General features: G+C 37.1%; 1 long non-coding RNA gene and 1 other non-coding gene across 4 annotated transcripts in view; one reads left to right on the top strand and one right to left on the bottom strand.

Annotated features, from left to right (window-relative positions):
• LOC143658035 (uncharacterized) overlaps window positions 1-12,658 on the bottom strand; it is a 52,944-nt gene extending 40,286 nt beyond the window's left edge. For all 3 annotated transcript variants that reach the window (XR_013163086.1, XR_013163087.1, XR_013163088.1), the window contains exons 1-2: window positions 12,403-12,658; window positions 3,681-3,785 (exon numbers count right to left, since the gene is read on the bottom strand). This is a non-coding gene — a long non-coding RNA (uncharacterized LOC143658035). The remainder of the gene's footprint in view (window positions 1-3,680; window positions 3,786-12,402) is intronic.
• Window positions 12,659-15,006: 2,348 nt separating this feature from the next.
• On the top strand, window positions 15,007-15,113 carry LOC143658195 (U6 spliceosomal RNA). Its single transcript, XR_013163197.1, has one exon. It is a non-coding gene; the product is annotated as a U6 spliceosomal RNA (small nuclear RNA).
• Window positions 15,114-17,569: the final 2,456 nt, after the last annotated feature.

Genomic DNA, 17,569 nt, shown 5'->3' with positions numbered 1-17,569 from the left:
GGATGCATATTCAGTCGTTTCAGTACGGTGGGGTGTTGGCCAGGCTCTCCCCAATCACTGGGAAATGTGCTTCCCTATCTCTGAGGCCTGAGGTGGCAAATTTCTGATCATTGAGTCACAAGGCCTACCCTCTGCTTCCAGGACAAACTCACCTTTTCCACATGCATGGGTGGATCTGCTCTCTTGGCCTGAGATTTCCCAGCCCCAGACCTTAGCTTCCAGGTTTCTGCCTTTGAAGTAATTTTTCCTTCAGTCTGTCCTTTTTCTGTCCTTTTTAGTCCAGACTGGCAGTGGTTCCATTGATACAGATCTCATAACAAACTTGTTTGTTTTCCATGCAGCATACAGGAGTCACAGCCATCAGGCAATAGGCAGATTCTTTTTGGATAACTCAATTTCCAGTCCTCACTTATGCTGAAATGGCTGGCTGGTTCCATGTTTAGTTAAATCCTCACTGTTCTCTGGGAACTCATTTTCCAAAAGCTCAGAATTTTCCAAACCATCAATTACTGATTTCATTGTACCCCAAAATTCAGTTCTCAGCTTATCCCTTTCCTAGCACACTATAAGCTGCAGGGAGAAGCCAGGCTGCATTTTCCTCATTTAGTTTGGAAATTTCTTCAACTAAGTATCCATTCTTACTGCTTTCAAATTCTATCTTTCATATATGACCAAGACTCAATTTTGCCAACTTCTCTGCCATTTTAAAACAAGGATTGCTTTTCTTCCATTTTGCAGTGACACATTCATCATTTCTGTCTAAGGCCTCATCAGAAGTATCTTAGAGTCTGCATTTCTACCAATAGTCTATTCAAAGCAATTCAGACCTTTTCTATCAAGCATATCACAATTCTGTCAGAATACTCCCCTTATTCATTTATAAAGCCATTCCAGATTTTTTGGTATTTGCAAATTGCAGCATCTCACTCTTGGTACCAAAATCTGTTTCAGTTTGCTAAAGCTGCTGGAATGCAATATACCAGAAATGGATTGGCTTTTATAAAGGGGATTTATTAAGTTACAAGTTACAATTTTAAGGAATGGAAATATTCAAATTAAGGCATTAAAAAGAGGATACCTTCACTGAAGAAAGGCTGATTGTGGACAGGCTCCTCTGTCATAAGGGAAGACACACGTGACTTCTGCTGGCCCTTCTCTCTTACCTTGGTTTCAAAAAGACTCTCTCAACTCTTGCGGGTCCTTCTGGTTTCTGCTGGGGCATTTCTTTCTGCATCTCCAAATGTCTGTCACTTGGTTTTTCATCTCTCTGCTCTCTGTGCCAGCTCTGAGCACTCGCTCTATGTTTTCTGTCTTTTATTCTCTTCATAGAGGACTCCAGTAAAAGAATTATGACCACCTTGAATTGGGTGGGTCACATCTTCATGAAAGCAACCTAATCAGAAGGTCCCACCCACAACAGGTCTATACCCACAAGATTGGATTAGAAGAATATGGTTTTTCTGGGATATATAAAAGTTTCAAACCAGCACAGCCTTTTGTGACCTCAGAAGTCACCCAGTGTCTTTTTGGTTGTAGTTTCAGGTACTCCAAATTCAAAAAGAGGGAATAGAGTTCCTACCTTTTGATGAAAGAGTGTCAACCTCACATTGTTAGAACAGTTGCAGCTATCTTTGGACAACTCAACTGTCACAAAGACTTTGGTCTTTTTTTTAGGTTTAAAATTTTTTCCTCATTATACCACTAATGCTCATTGTAATAAATTACATAAGGAAGAATCTTAAAAGCATCTGAAATAAGCATCATTTTTAGAACATTATTGTTTACGTATATATACATTTGTGTATATCTACATGTTAATTTTGAAGGAATAGGTTATAGGATACATACTATTTTATTGGTGGCAAATTTTATTTACAGCTTTCTCTTTGGTTTGTCATTTCTTCCTCCTTCTCTCACTTATTTGCAACTTCCTTGTCAAGTTGTGACACACCAATAAAATATCTCCAAGTCAAATGTTTAAGTTTGTATTCATTTTCTGAAGCTGTTGAACCAAATTTCCACAAACTTAGTGATTGAAAATAATGTAATTCTAGAATCCAGAAATCTAAAATCAGTATCACTATGCTGAAGTCCAGGTGTCAGTTGTGCCATCTCCCCAGAGGATTTCAGGGAGAATCCATTCCTTGCCCCTTCTAGCTTCTGTTGTCTGCCAGCATTCATTTACTTGTGGCCACATGACTGCAAACTCTGCCAAATTTCCTTTGGTCCGGCTCTCATTAGAATACATGTGAATGCTTATAAAGCCCATCTGCATAATGCAGAATAATCTCCTTGTCTCAGATCTTTAAGTTAATCACATCTTCAAAGATGCTTTTCCTTTGTAAGATAACAATGAAAGGTTCTAGGGATTAGGACATGGTATATTTGAGTGACCATTACTCAGCCTTCTACAAAACTCTAACTAATTCTTAATGGTTTAATAATATTCCACAATATGGATGTCACAACTAATTCAGCCATTCCCCAATTGATGGCCATTCACCTTGCTGCCTAAAGCATTTTCCAAACTTTTAAAGTTATATAAACAATAAATGCTCATAAATTTACTCAACTTTGCTTCCATTTTTCTTTCAGAATTGTAACATCTTGTGTATTCATTCATAGTTTTCCTTATATTAAGGCATAGATGTATTTGCATATGTATGTGTGCATATATCTTTTATCTAATTAGACACAATTCTAGATATACAATATATTATTTATAGTACAGTTTTGTAAGACTGATTTTTACTAAAATTTTATCTTGGAAACCTTTTAATGTCTACAAATATAGATCTACTGTAAACTATTAACTAGTTCTCTATTAATGACTGTTTAGGTTGTTTCTATTTTTTAAAATCATGGATACTGATATCATTAACACTCAAATACATATATCCTTACATATTAAGTTCTGTATCTTGGAAACAAATTTATAGCTGTGGAAATGTTTTATTAAAGGAAATGCACTAAATCTAACAAATTTTCCTTTTAAAAAGTTGCACTAATGAGGAATATGGTAAAGCCATTTTTAATAGACTCATATAGATGCAACTATAATAAAATGTGATTCTGCTTAGGGATCATGTGGATGCATGCATCCAAGTAGACACTAGAAATAGTCATTCAAGAATTGGTAACAGCTGTCTAGGAGAAGTTTGCATGGAAAGAAATTCTAGAGAGAGGGGATGCTAGGAGTAAAGGAATACAGATGTGAAAATATGTGGGGCTTTCATGAAATGGTTTTGTGAGTTTGAAGAGAAAAATTAGTATTAGTAGGAAATAGCATTGCTTTAATTATATCTAGTAAATATTTAGGAATCACATAGCCAGAAGTGTAAGCTTCTGCTAGGTTTAAGATTCTTAGAGCAGGCTAAGCTATTGCTGTCACAAACATTCCCTAAACTCAGTTACTTAACCAAATAATAGCTTTTATGTATCTCTTATTGTTGAGGGGAAAGAACTTTGCTGCCCACTTTCTTCAGGGATCCAGGCATCTTTCATGCTGAAGTGTCTCCATTTTTAAACTATTTGCTTCAAGGTTGCTCTGGTGTTATGATGTCATCCAGTAAGCAGATGGGTGATGGAAGAAAGAACATGACAAGGTACATTCACTCCTAACTGCCTTAAAACTTGACTATTGCTTCATTAGCAGGATAAAACAGCACACAATTATTTACCTCACAGTTTGTGCCCATCAGGGATCTGGGCATGACTTAGCTGGGTCCTTGGCTTCAGGTTCTATCTCAAGATTGCAGTCAAGATGATAACCAGGGCTGGAGCTCCTTTGAAGGCACAAATGGGAAAGAATTCTTTACCAAGCTCACTTACATGGTTGTTCACATGATTAACTTCCTTGAACGCTATTGGTTTAAGGGCCTCAGTTCCTTGCCACATTGGCCTCTCTAAAATGGAAGCTTACATCATCAAGGCTAGCAAGAGAGAGAAATTACTAGCTGAATGGAAGTCACTATCTTATGTAATGTATCTATAGAATCAATGTCCCAACCCGTTCTAGTATTCAACGTGCTAGTCGAAAATCATCAGACCAGCTCACACTAATGGGGATGAAATTGCACGAGGGCGTGAAAACCAGGAGGCAGGAACCATTGTAGCAGTCTGCCTGCTACATCTGCATGGGGATAAAAGTGAGACATTACTTCCAAAGCATTTCATTGGTGTGAAATTTTCATGGTGGCCTCACCTAAATGCCAGGGGAATGAGAAATGTAGCTTGGTTCTGTGCTCAGCAGAAGAAACATGTTCAATGAGCAAATACTCAGCCAAGTAACCTTTCCTTGTGCACAACATCTCTTGGTTATTGGATTCATAATGGATTGAAGAAAATAGGAAATTTGAGACCTGACATACCCTCTGAGGCCATAAAGTAACTACTACCGCTGCCAATAGAAGCCTCACTAATGTTTCTTTAATATTCAAACAGTAGACAATTAATTTAGCTGTATAATCAGCTGAATTCATTTTGCTTACTTCCTAAATGACTCTATACTTAAGAAAATTTTTTATCAAGTTTTGAAATACATTTTCAAAGGAAGAGTATAGAAGATCAGCAATTTGAAAAGTACCATTTTGTTTTCTTTTTGATACACATGGGTTTTTTAAGAATGCATTTGATCTTATCCGCAAGAATTTCATCTTGCCTAAGGGACATTTTAGTCCTAGTGACTCATGAATGGGTTATTCTTTATTTACCATGCCGGTTATTTAGGTACAATTCTCTTTTAAAAAGTATACAAATAAGGGCGGTGCAACGGTGGTTCAGTGACAGAATTCTTGCTTGCCCTGCAGGAACCCGGGTTTGATTCCTGGTTCCTGCCCATGTGAAAAAAAAAAAAAGAAATTGGGGGCAGGCCACAGTGGCTCAGCAGGCAGAGTTATCACCTGCCATGCCGGAGACCTGGATTTGACTCCTGGTACCTGCCCATGCAAAAAAAAAAAAAAAAAGTATATAAATAAGATGATATGTCTTGATCTCATTTTACAAACAAATTCAGGTGGACTGAATGTCAAAACATTTGCTTTCTGATTACAAATCTGCCATTAATTAGCTGTGTGAGATTTGGTCAGTCATATAACCTTTCTAGATCTTGGTTTCTTAGTGTTTAGATTAAATAATGAATCCTTGAAAATCTGTAAGTTTTTCTTTTTTGGCATGGGCAGGCACCGTCCTTCCAGGTTTTGATGTCTACGACTCTATGAGTAAAATCAGAAAGCCTAATAACTTTAATTGACGGAAATATTCACAATTTTAAGCACAGTGTTTAATTGAACAGCTTACTTGAAACTAAATTAATTTGTGTTTTGTCCATCTGTGGCTGTATAGAAAACTTAGTGGTCTAAAACAACAGCCACTTAACTATGTTCACAGATTTTGCAGGTCAAAGAATTTGGACAGAGCCCCACATGGGTGGCTTTTCTCTGTTTCACAATGTTTAGGGCCTTTCCATGTGGCTTGGCCTTCTCAGAACATGGTGACTGGGTTCCATGAAGGAATACCCATGAACACCAGAGAGCAAGAGTTCCAAGAGAAAATGGCAGAAACTTTGTGACTTTTTAATACTTAGGTTTAGGAAACACGTGACATCACTCTAACCATACTCAATTTGGTTGAATCAGAAACAATCCTGTCCAGATGCTAGAAGAGGGAGCACAGACCCTATTCTTAATAGGAGAGTGCCAAAGAATTGGAGCTATGTTTTAAAACTAACACAATTTAGAAGCTTTTTGCCAGGAATTCATTTCTATTTTAAATGTATTTGAATTTTGAGGGATTCCATATAAGGGGAGTGCTTTGGATAAGAGTATTTAATGGCAACCACTTGATGTTAACAGACACATTGTCTTGAACATTTCATGTATTTATATTACTTCTCTGGCCCCCAAGGAGACATTAGAATTTTTTTCTGGACTTTGTAGCGTACATGGTGCTCTTATGTATAATACATCATTTCTTTTCACAATAGCATTGCAAACAAAGGAATTAATAAACCTACTTAACAATGAGAAAACTGAAGCTTAGAGGGTGTGTCTCTTATTCAAGGTTAGCCTGCAGCTGAAATAAGGTTCTTTTAAAGATGAGTTTAATACTTGTGTAAGTCAGGATGCCTTATTTGGAAGAAACAGAAAATAAAATTCAATGTGGCTTAAAAATAAGAAAAAAAGTGCTATCACACATATTGAATAGTCTAGGGGTGGGACAGTTTCTAGGTTGGTTAAATCAGAGACCCAGTGACTTCCTCAAGGACCCCGTTAATTTCCCTGTTTTTCCTTTGCTATCCTCAGCATCTTGGCTTTTTCATCAAGCAGCTCCCCCAAGGAAAGCCATAATATGACATTACAATCAGACCTGAGAACTCCAGCAGGGTTGTTTTTCAACGGTTATCTATTTTTAGTTTCAGTAACACCTTTTTCAAGAACAGTTCCATTTTCACCATACCTCTTCCTAGAGGGCCCCTCATTAAATGAATCAGTTCCAAGAAGACTATTACTTGAAAACAAAATTGGGGCTTTCCTGGCATGAAACAAGGTAGGCTGTTGGATGGGCTTTTATTGCCTTACACCACGCTGCATATTCTAGAAAATTTACCATAAAATGCATTAGAAAGAGTAATGCTAGTTGCTCTAACAACTAAACCTTCCAAAAACAATGGCTTAGCATTGCAAAACTTTATTTTTTCACTCAGATAGCAAGCCAATGTGAGTTTCCTAGTTTTGGTTGTCTTTACCCCATGGGGAGATGCAGGGTCCCAGAGTCCTTCCTTCTTTTTAATAAGGTCATCGGTCCCCAAAGTTCTTTGCTTCCTGATGGCAGATGATGGATGAGAGGTAGAGAAGATCCATTTGCTTTTTAACTGCCTTGTTCTGGAAGTAACATGCCTGACTTATGCTTATATGCCATTAGTGAGAACTGGTCCCAGGACTCTACCTAAATGCAAAGACTAGGCAGCCATTTTGCAAAGACAACCCTGTACAATGGGCAGGGGAGTGTGAACTTCAATGGATATTTAGCCATCTCTGCTACTGTGAGCTTTATTCACAGCCCAAAGTAGACATTGCCTTTGCCCATTGTAAATGTAATGATAATTTCATTCTCTTAATTTATTAATTCTTTCAGTATGGATAAAATTAGCATCTTCTATGCACTAGGCCATGATTTAAGACATTGGGAACCCAAAGATGAAGAAGGCATGGCCTTGATGAAGCTACCTGAAGAGGAGGACAGTAAAAGAACATGATAATACAATGTGATAAGTGCTATAGAAGGGGTATGGGAAAAAGAACATTGAATCCAGAAGCTGAGATACCTGATATTGTAGAAGAATACAGAAATTCTCCATGAAACTTTCCCAATGGAATTCCTACAGTATGAGTAGGAGGAACTTAGAAGACAGGTAAGGGGGAACAGGCTAGATTTTCTCTTGGAGGGAAGAACATGTGCAAAGAATAGGAGGGGTTGAGGAAGAAAACAGGTATATGCAGAGCTTTCAGCCTCACTGTAGGCAAAGCTAGCTCCTGTATGCAAGGCGTTTGTACAAGGGTGTAATAGCTACATGAGTAGATGTGGAAGAGGAAGTAAGGAAGGTAGGATAGAGTAAGTGTGCCTTGGGAAAAAGGAAGTCAGTATTACTGCTTTAACTTTTTTCTTTTGCTGAGGATAGCTGAAAAAATGGAGATGCTTTGAATCTTTTGTTCTTATAGATGGGGGACTTAGGAGACTTGAGAAATGGTTTCTTCAATTCCCACTGGCTCATTAACTAGAAAATAATTGTTTGTTTCTACTACCATGTTTTACGACCAACAAGTTAAACTAATTACTGGAGGTCCCCAAATTTTGTGAATTCCTAGATATAAAATATTGACATGGATAAAACATGAAAGAACATAACTAAAGGAATGCATAAGTAAGAGCCTGCACCATGTTTGTGTTCTCTCTTCCATCCTCAGGAGTGAGTCCTGTGCTGGGTATACTGAGGCTCTCCACTCACACTGTGGGCATCCTCAGGTACTTTAACATGGCCTCAGGAAATTGCAGCAAGTGTAGAATTGCAGGCTATTCCAGAGACTGGGAAAGGAAAGTTCTTCAAAAAGGTCAATGAATAATAATCGATTAGTATATCTTCCCTTTTGCAGTATACTTTTCTGTTTATTTCCCTTAGAATTTTAAAAATTATTTAAATGACTAGTGTGTTACAAATTTCAGGCAAAACTGAAAAAGATAGTGATGCCAACAGTCATATTATTATATTAGATGTCATATTATTATGAGAGTCCTAAAGCAAAAGTGTACAGGGGAAGACATTTCATATTTTAAATTTAAGAATTGGTAAAAAGAAAAGGATAATGATATTTTAGGAAGTCACTCTAGACTCATTCTTATTTTACTAGACCATATTTATATTACTGTTTATAACTTATTTCTCAATAAATAATAGAGGGAAAACAGGAAAAGTCATAGATTCCAAACCTCTTTTTAATCAGAGAATAGTTTGATTACTTGATTTTTTAATGCATGTAAATGAATACAGATGTTCCAGAGACCCTTCACCTTTAAAAGGCAAAACAAAACGAAAACATTTGCTAGACATCTAGCTGTTGAAATATGCTGGAAGCATTTCAATGTGCAAATATAAGACAACAGTCCTAAATAATTATTTTTAAAATTCTTAACTCATTTTCTGCATTGGCCTTTTCTCAGTGTTTTTGTAATTTTGATCCAACGTGCCTATTCTTTAGTCTTACTTTTCATGTTTGTTGGAGTGTTAAATTTGATCTTAAAATTTCAACTCCTCTCTAGGCGTAGAGTGTGGTTGAATGTTTATTTGTCTCACTGCTGTTTCAGGTCTGAGCTGTTGAGAACATGGCAGGGATATTTCCTGACCAAACTGGGCCTCAGGACCCACCATTGGCTTGGGACCAGGTCTGAATGATGTTATTTCCTGCTGCTTACTTAAATTAGTGAGAGTGGTTTTTTTATGTTAGAATTTTGGCTGCTTGCCTCTGGCTTTGTCCAAGGAGCATAGATTTCTATTTTTGTTCAATTTGTGACCTAGATTCTCTAGAGAATCAAGATCCCTTTTGTTTCTGATGAATGGTTATGACATCCTTTTTGAAAGTACTGTTTCTCAGTCTCATCAACTTCAATGTCTGAAATGTTTCCCATGGTCAAGTGTGTGACTAGCTTAAGTTATTAGCAACACAATTTTATGTCTGGGTTATCTCCTCTTCACTCCCTCTCTCTTCTTGTGTGGGTGGCCACTTTAAACTGTGTTTAGTCTTTTGCCTTCGTTACGTCCAGAATCTCTTTTTTCTAGAAGCCTTCAAAAGCTGCAATATACATATTGGGTATTGTTCTGGTTTGCTAGCTGCCGGAATGCAACACACCAGAGACGGATTGGCTTTTAATAAAAGGGGATTTATTTTGTTGGTTCTTCAGAGGAAAGGCAGCTAACTTTCCACTGAGGTTCTTTCTTACGTGGAAGGCACAAGATGGTCTCTGCTGGTCTTCTCTCCAGGCCCCTGGGTTCCAACAACTTTCCCCGGGGTGACTTCTTTCTGCATCTCCAAAGGCCTGGGCTGAGCTGCGAGTGCTGAGATGAGGAATGCCGAGCTGCTTAGGCTGTGCTACATTGCGTTCTCTCATTTAAGCACCAGCCAATTAAGTCAAACATCACTCATTGCAGCAGACATGCCTCCTAGCTGACTGCAGATGTAATTGGCAACAGATGAGGTTCACGTACCGTTGGCTTATGTACGCAGCAACAAGACTAGGTATGCTCACCTGGCCAAGTTGACAACTGAATCTAACTAACACAGGTATTATTTGGGTATTAACATGGAAAGCATACTTATTAACTATTAGGTACAACTTAAATTATTCCCAGAGTCCTTGAGTGCTAATACATTCATTCAACAAATATTTTGTAAGCAAATACTATAAGCCATGCTGGCATTGTAGTAAGTATGGAGAATGGAAAGGGGAGTAAGGTAAGGATTGATTACAGGATTGAGCCTTTTTTTCTTAATCCATAAATGGTAGAGATTGAATCATGTACCCCCCAAAAGACATGTTCTTAATATAAATCTATGTTCCTATAGGTGTGAACCTATTTGTAAATAGGACCCTTTGAAAATGTATTATTGATTAAGGAGTGGACTAATCTGTGAATAGGATCTTCTAAGATCTTATTTAATTGGCCAAAATGAATCAGGGTGGGTGTAATCCTTTTTTTTTTCAGACCTGAAAAAAGAATCCAAAAACTAAAAGAAGTCAGAAGTCAGAGAAAGCCACAGGAAGAGACCATTGACTGAGATGGAGATTCAAGCCAAGGAACCCCAAGGATTGCAATAAGCCAGCACCAGAAGGCTATAGACTTTGGGGAGAAAGCACAGTCTCTTGAGACTCTGATATTGGACTTCAAGCCTTCAAAACCATGAGACAATAAATGTTTATTGTTTAAGCCAAACAATTGCATGGTATTTGTCATAGTAGCTCTGGTGTGATTTGTGTGAGACTGCCCCAACTCCAATCACTGGACTAAGCTAATTAGCCCTAGCATAAACTCATGACCCCTACCAGGCCCATGAGAGTCAGTCCCAGGACTTTTGTGATATTGTAGAGAGAAATACTTACTTTTCCATTGGGATATTTGGGAGGGAGATATCAGAAGTGAGGTTTCCTGAATCTGTCTTTGCACATGTAGAAATAGCATGTCTAGGAATGGACCAATGGACCATCAGGAGAAACGAGATATGAAAAGATCAAGATTGAGCCCTGATGACTCATTTAAGCCCTTGACTAAAGCCAGTTCTCTCCCTCAACTTGATAGTCATGTGAGGTTCCAATGTCTCCTTTTGCTTAAGTCAATATGATACTAGCTTTCTGTCCCTTGCTACCAAAAATAAATCCTGCTTGATGTATATACTTAACTGAAGCTGAAATCACCTAACTCTTTTTTGGGGGGGGGGGGGAATTTCACAGGGGAAGAAAATCTCCAGCTGAGAGTTAGAGGATGAATAGAAGTTGACCGTACGAATGAAGTTAAGGAAGGACAGGGCCCTCCTGGCAGATAAAACAGGCTCAGAAAGTGTACAAATGAGAAAAGCAACACCATCTTTCTCTGATCCGTGAGGCCAAAGAGTTTTTAACATTTCCAATCCCTTTTTCCTAGGTCTTCTCTCTTCCATTCACAGAATTTGATGTTTTTATAGACAGAATTGGAGTTATGCTAAATTTATATGAAAACAGGCAAGTGGATATCTAAAGGGCACAAATAGATTTGGCATATAGGTGCATTGATTAGGATACTTTGGCTATAAGTAACTGAAAACCTGACAAAGACTGGCTTAAAATATGGGAGCACTTATTGTACACTTAATACTTTTGCACATGGTGGTTCCATGATTGGTTCATAAGTCACCAAGGACTCATTCTCCTTCCATCCTCCCATTTTGCTAATCTCAGCGTGTTAGCTTTGCACCTCAAGCTTTTTGCCTCATGACTGACCGCTGACTCCTACAATTCTAGACATCTCATTTTCACCCATATCATCCAAAGCAAGAAAACATGGAAGAAAGCAAACAGCCTTTATGTTTATTTTTGTATCTCTATTTTTTTTTATTTTTTTAAATTTTTTTTCATGGAGAACAGCATGTCACAGAAGCCCCTTCTATCCAGTACACTTTTCCTTAAAGGTTGTTGGTCAGGACAAGGTTGCATGATAATCTTTGAGGGAAATGAGGTCTCTGTGATGATTTAGACCAAATCATAATTCTTCACTAGGAGCTTGGCATATTGTCATTCAAACTGAAATCAAGGTTCTTGTTAGCTAGGGAACAGAATTATTGGTACAAAGGAAACCGACAGTGTACTGGAAGGGTTGTTCTGGGTGTGGTGGCTTTATAAATATACCCCCTATATTCATTATGAATTACTTCTCTTAGGGAGTTGTTTCTCATAGTCTGTATTTTACAGGACAGCTTAAGAACCAACATCATTCTTGGCAAAGCTTATTTGAAATCCAGAAAAATGTTTAAAATTTGAAAAGTGCTTCATCCTTTTCTAGTAGCTTGAAAACATATTTTTAGGATTTTCATTGCCCCAAGAATAGTAGAAAATATCATCAATAATAAAGGCCTAAAAGTCAGCAGTGAGCAATGACATTGTATATCTGTGCTTTAGCTTTTCTTATCAAGATGCAGACATAAATATTATCTCATTCCATCTATACAAAAACACCTAAGGGGAGAGATAAATATATATATTTTTTCAGTTTTACCAATGAAGAAGTTGAGATACAGAAAGTTTAAATTCCTTTACCAAGCTATAAAGTAAGTCAGGGTAAAAGTCAGGGTAAAAGCCAGGTCTAGAAAAAGAATTTCTTACTCAAGTGTCCTTTCTGTGATTTTCCAAAGTCTGCAGATGCCCAATCTATTTTTTGCTCTATTTATCCAACAACCTTCCTCCTGCGGGCTCAAGGTTGTATTAATAAATATGGAGCTATATAAATATTTCTTCAACCAGAGCCAGTTGATGATTTTAATATCCTGATGGTGAATACAGACATCGTTATGTCATTCTGATGATGTTCTGGGTCTGGTGGTATGGCTGTTCTTGCCTTCTAGAACATCTGCTATCAGAGATTCCCTGCACATTCATTTGCTGTAGAATTTTAAGGAATTCTAAGAACCCTGGGGTCTAATTGCAGAACCTGAAAGAAGCTAGTATACACATCCTGTCTTTACCATTTCCAAAACCCCTTCTTTCACTACCACTGCTTCTTATAATTCCACATGTAAAGTGCCATATACATTCTAGGTATTTTATTTTGTTTTATTAAGTTTGAGGAATGTGATAGAAAACATAGTGTAAAAAGCTCTGGATTTGCATCTGGGGTTACATCTTAATGGGGCATTTTCTAAGTAACATGGGCCAGCCCCTTGACCTCTGCCAGGCTTAATTAGGGACATGGAGATTATGAGGAGATGATGATGATGATGCTTTCTTACATTTCGGGCTTGTTGTGAAGTTGCAAAGTGTTTGAATATGATTACCAATTAATTTTTATTGTTTTCCTTACAATTTCTGTTGTGTTATTCCATCTTTTATATCTCATTCTTGACTTCATAAATTTGCAATAAATTCTGGCTTGTGTTCCCAAGGCCATATGTGGTACTTACTCAAGGATGGCCTATTTATGGGAAAAACTTCTCATCCCCTCTTCTGTAGTTCAGATTTTCTAATTTGTGTAACCCAGGGTATCTTGAGACATTTTTGACAAGATAATACTTAGGTTTGGGAAGCTTTCCTGTACATTGTAAGATGTTTGGCAGCATCCCTGACCTCTATCCACCCCCACTAGATGCTAGAAACAACCCTCGCCTTTTTCTTCCTTCTATTCCCCATCTCTGCCTTTCTTTCTGTCTCTCTTACATCATTACAGTAAACGATGCCTCCAGATATTGCCAAATGTCCCCTGGGGAGAAAAATCACCTCCTTTTGCAAGCCACCAGTCTAACTTTTTTATTTTCACATGGGCAGGCACCGGGAATCGAACCCGGGTCCTCTGGCATGGCAGGCGAGCATTCTTGCCTGCTGAGCCACCGTGGCCCGCCCTGGTCTAACTTTTTGATCTATATTTGCTTCTTCCAGACCCAGAAGACTTGTGTCTATTTAATTCAAATTTAATAATGCCACATATACGATTTGTTTGAATTGTATTTTGTTCAAAATTGATGAATGAGATTTTAAATTATTTCATAATTCAAGACATTATGAAATTATGTACATTGATTGTACTTTGAAAGTACAATATAATTGCGTTTTAAAATAACTATTCAAATGTTTCCAATCAGGTAAGCTTGATCCATTTAAATAAAAAAGTTTTATTTAAAGAAATCTGTACTTTGGGTATCAGAATATAAATCTGTTTTTTTTTCACATTACAAAAAGGAACTCCTCCTTATGTAAACTTCACTAACATGCAGATAACATTAACCTAGGACCACTTCTATTTGTAGTGAAGATGACATTGTAAGAGAGACATTTGATCTTGAAAATTAAAATTGGTGTGGGTTTAATAAGAAAATATACTTGAAAATATAGAGGTTTTAAAAAAGAGACTATAAAATATTTATGAGAGAAAAAATTAAACTAAATTAATTTAGTGTTTATCTTGATTCTTGAAGAGTAAAGTAGTTTTCATTCCCAGAGACTTAAATTTCCCTTGCCCAAGATTGTGATAAATTCATTGTTTAACGTGGCAAACAGGCCCACTCAGTTGATTCATATGAGGCCTCTGTAGCTCTGCCATTTGAGTTTATATCGAAAAACCTTCCTTCCCTAACCTTCATACAACTAAGAGAAATTTGATGCCAGGGAGGCCAAAATGGCCAAAGGAAGTGACTACAACATGACTCACTTTGAGCTCATGTATACAGTCTCACAGAAGAAATATTTGAGTTCAAAAGCCTTTATGAAATATTTATGAGAATATTTTAAATCAGATGGTCAGGAGGGCTGTGTACAGGAGTGTTTGAATATGGGTACCTTGATTTCTTAACTCTGGTCACATTGTTAGATGTCTTGCTCTAAAAGGAGATTGTCATGTCATCAGCTTATGCCTGTGGTTCTAGCCCAGGTTTAAACAAAAAGAAATCATTTGGGTTTTTGCTCCTATCTTTTTTTTCTCAGTGTATCAGAAGCCATGCAGTTGTCTTCTAATAAACATCTAAATATTATGTGGTTTGGGATGGTGTGAATGGATAAGAGTAGAAAAAAGCATAATGGTCATGATTAGAATCCAGTAGGAGCACCTTGAATGACATTTCCTTTGAGCCACTAGAGTCTTTCACCTATACATTTTCCATAATTAAGTCACATCCCTCTTATTTCTATGAACATATTCCTCAGCTGGTTGAAAGATTTTGTCAGAGTTCCTTTCAGAGAAATTTGATGGAGTTCAAATTTCTCCATCAGAAAATGATTCATGTGCCTGCTTCGGTGGTACATATACTAAAATTGGAACGATACAGAGAAGATTAGCATGGCCCCTGTGCAAGGATGACACTCAAATTCGTGAAGTGTTCCATATTTTTATCAATAAAGAAATAGAGAATTTGAATATTACAATAAATGAGCTAGACTTAACAGACATTTGTAGGACATTACATCCCACAACAGTAGGATACACCTTTTTCTCAAGTGCTCATGGATCATTCTCAAAGATAGAACATATGCTGGGTCACAAAGCAAGTCTCAACAAATTTAAAAAGACTGAAATCATACACAACACTTTCTCAGATCATAAAGGAATGAAGTTGGAAATCAGTAATAAGCAGAGTGCCAGAAAATTCACAAATACGTGGAGGCTCAACAACACACTCTTAAACAACCAGTGGGTCAAGGAAGAAATTACAGGAGAAATTAGTAAATATCTTGAGGTATTGAAGATATTTCATGAAGGTTTCATGAAAATGAAAACACAACATATCAAGACCTATGGGACGCAGCAAAGGCAGTGCTAAGAGGGAAAATTATTGCCCTAAATGCCTATATCAAAAAAGAAGAAAGGGCAAAAATTCGGGAATTAACTGTCCACTTGGAAGAACTGGAGAAAGAATAGCAAACTAACCTCAAAGCAAGCAAAAGGAAAGAAATAACAAAGATTAGAGCAGAAATAAATGAAATTGAGAACATGAAAACAATAAAGAAAATCAATAAGACCAGAAGTTGGTTCTATGAGAAAATCAATAAGATTGATGGGCCCTTAGCAAGATTGACAAAAAGAAGAAGAGAGAGGACGCAAATAAATAAGATCAGAAATGGAAGAGGAGACATAACCACTGACCTCATAGAAATAAAGGAGGTAATAACAGGATACTATGAACAACTTTATGCTAATAAATACAACAATGTAGATGAAATGGACTAGAAAGTTTCTAGAAAGGCATGAACAACCAACATTGACTCAAGAAGAAACAGATGACCTCAACAAACCAATCACAAGTAAAGAAATTGAATCAGTCATACAAAAGCTTCCCAAAAAGAAAAGTCCAGGACCAGATGGCTACTCATGTGAATTCTACCAAACATTCCAGAAAGAATTATTACCAACCCTGCTCAAACTCTTCAAAAAATTGAAGTGGAGGGAAAGCTACCTAATTCATTCTATGAAGCCAACATCACCCTCATACCAAAACCAGGCAAAGATATTACAAAAAAAGAAAACTACAGACCAATCTCTCTAATGAATACAGATGCAAAAATCCTCAACAAAATTCTAGTAAATCGAATCAAGCAACACATTAAAAGAATTTTACATCATGACCAAGTAGGATTGATTCCAGGTATGCAAGGATGGTTCAACATAAGAAAATCAATTAATGTAATACACCGTATCAACAAATCAAAGCAGAAAAATAACATGACCATCTCAATTGATGCAGAGAAGGCATTTGACAAGATTTAACATCCTTTCCTGTTGAAAACACTTCAAAGGATAAGAATACAAGGGAACTTCCTTAAAATGATAAAGGAAACATATGAAAAACCCACAGCTAATATCATCATCCTCAATGGGGAAAAATTGAAAACTTTCCCCCTAAGATCAGGAACAAGACAAGGATGTCCACTATCACCACTGTTATTCAACATCGTGTTGGAAGTTCTAGCCAGAGCAATTAGACAAGAAAAAGAAATACAAGGCATCAAAATTGGAAAGGAAGAAATAAAACTATCACTGTTTGCAGATGATATGATACTATACGTCGAAAACCCTGAAAAATCCACAGCAAAACTACTAGAGCTAATAAACGAGTACAGCAAAGTGGCAGGTTACAAGATCAACATTCAAAAATCTGTAGTGTTTCTATACACTAACAATGAACAAGCTGAGGGGGAATCAAGAAACGAATTCCATTTACAATTGCAACTAAAAGAATAAAATACCTAGGAATAAATTTAACTAAAGAGACAAAAGACCTATACAAAGAAAACTACAAGAAACCGTTAAAAGAAATCACAGAAGACCTAAATAGATGGAAGGGCATACCATGTTCATGGATGGGAAGACTAAATATAGTTAAGATGTCAATTCTACCTAAATTGATTTACAGATTCAAAGCAATACCAATCAAAATCCCAACAACTTACTTTTCAGAAATAGAAAAACCAATAAGCAAATTTATCTGGAAGGGCAGGGTGCCCCGAATTGCTAAAAGTATCTTGAGGAAAAAAAACGAAGCTAGAGGTCTCACGCTGCCTGACTTTAAGGCATATTATGAAGCCACAGTGGTCAAAACAGCATGGTATTGGCATAAAGATAGATATATCGACCAATGGAATCGAATAGAGTGCTCAGATATAGACCCTCTCATCTATGGACATTTGATCTTTGATAAGGCAGTCAAGCCAATTCACCTGGGACAGAACAGTCTCTTCAATAAATGGTGCCTAGAGAACTGGATATCCATATGCAAAAGAATGAAAGAGGACCCGTATCTCGCACCCTATACAAAAGTTAACTCAAAATGGATCAAAGATCTAAACATTA

This window comes from Tamandua tetradactyla, chromosome 15, assembly GCF_023851605.1.
Source record: "Tamandua tetradactyla isolate mTamTet1 chromosome 15, mTamTet1.pri, whole genome shotgun sequence".
NCBI lineage: Eukaryota > Metazoa > Chordata > Mammalia > Pilosa > Myrmecophagidae > Tamandua > Tamandua tetradactyla.
The sequence above is the reverse complement of the archived record's forward strand: the minus strand, read 5'-3'. Positions and strand labels throughout refer to the sequence as shown.